The sequence below is a fragment of the Colobus angolensis genome, unplaced genomic scaffold (genome assembly GCF_000951035.1).
Source record: "Colobus angolensis palliatus isolate OR3802 unplaced genomic scaffold, Cang.pa_1.0 Scaffold301, whole genome shotgun sequence".
Lineage (NCBI taxonomy): Eukaryota > Metazoa > Chordata > Mammalia > Primates > Cercopithecidae > Colobus > Colobus angolensis.
In genome coordinates this window covers 4,519,143-4,520,283 of record NW_012116278.1, presented here as the reverse complement: position 1 = coordinate 4,520,283, position 1,141 = coordinate 4,519,143, and the positions used below count along the sequence as shown (strand labels likewise).

The following is a 1,141-nucleotide window of genomic DNA, read 5'->3' as shown; positions in this document are numbered from 1 at the left end:
CGGCTGCACCGCCAGGGCTTCAGGCGCACAGCACAATCTGGGGACGCGGGACTCTTGCTGCCACAGTCCCCGCCTCGCCCTGGAGCCGTCCTCCAAGTCCGCCATCTCCCCGCATCCAGCCCTCGCTCACCTGCCTCTCTAAGGCCTCCCGGTCGCTGCGCCAGTCACCGCTGTCTCCCGCTCCCGCCTCCCAGGGACCATGTCGGGGGCGGAGGGGCTCATCCGGAAGCAGCTCCCCCCACGGCCCGCCCCCTCCACAATCCGGGCCACGCCCCCTGAAGGCGCTCTTCTGAAGACTCCTCCGCTCCAGGCGCAGCCCCGCCCACACGCGCTGAGGCCTGGCCAATTGGGTGTGCCGAGTGCCTGGAGGGCCCTCCCCTCCCCGCTCCGGGTCCTGCGCTTGTGCAGCAAACCACAAGAGGGAGGCAACGAGGGGGCGCAGGAACCGCGTGGGAGGGTCCCTGGGTGTGAGCCGGAGCCGGAGGCGGTTACAGCGAAGGGTTCACTTCACAGCACTCCTTTTCCCAGCCTAGGGCAAACTTGGCTCTGGTTAATGGCTTGGTGAAAGAATAATTGGATGTCAAAGCCGTTAAAACAGCACCATTATGCCTAACACAGTATTAGCTAGTCCATTTTTGCGGACTAAGCTAAAGTTGTTGAGTTCAGCGCCAGACTTCTAAGGTTTCAGAGAAATTTTGTACCAGTGTCATTTATTTCTCAGGGTATGGCAATGCTATGAGTTGAGAGATGTGATGTGAAAGACATGGATGGGCATTTAGGAAAACTCCAAGTCTTGATAGGGGCATCAGACCTACGATAGGTACAATGATAGATCCGACCAAAGGTCTGTATGTGCAGAGGCAGGAGGGATCTGATGAGGCTTATGGGGGCTTGGGTAAACTAGTAGGATTGGATGGGTAAAGTAGCGATCGGGGATCATCGCCCTAGCGAAGGAATGCCTTTCAAGCGGTTCTTCAAGGATTATTGAAAAGTTGACTTCGAAATGTAGAGGACACTAGTGGGTCACATTACACTTATTCTCAGATTTTATTTCTCAGCCCGATTCGGTGGCTCACGCCTGTAATCCCAGCACTTTGGGAGGCCAAGGCGGGCGGATCTCTTGAGGTCAGGAGTTCGAGAC

General features: G+C 57.0%; 1 protein-coding gene across 1 annotated transcript in view; it reads right to left on the bottom strand.

Annotated features, from left to right (window-relative positions):
• ALAD (aminolevulinate dehydratase) overlaps window positions 1-252 on the bottom strand; it is a 14,685-nt gene extending 14,433 nt beyond the window's left edge. The window contains exon 1 of the mRNA XM_011950125.1: window positions 131-252. The gene's annotated coding sequence lies outside the window, so the exon portion shown is untranslated. The remainder of the gene's footprint in view (window positions 1-130) is intronic.
• Window positions 253-1,141: the final 889 nt, after the last annotated feature.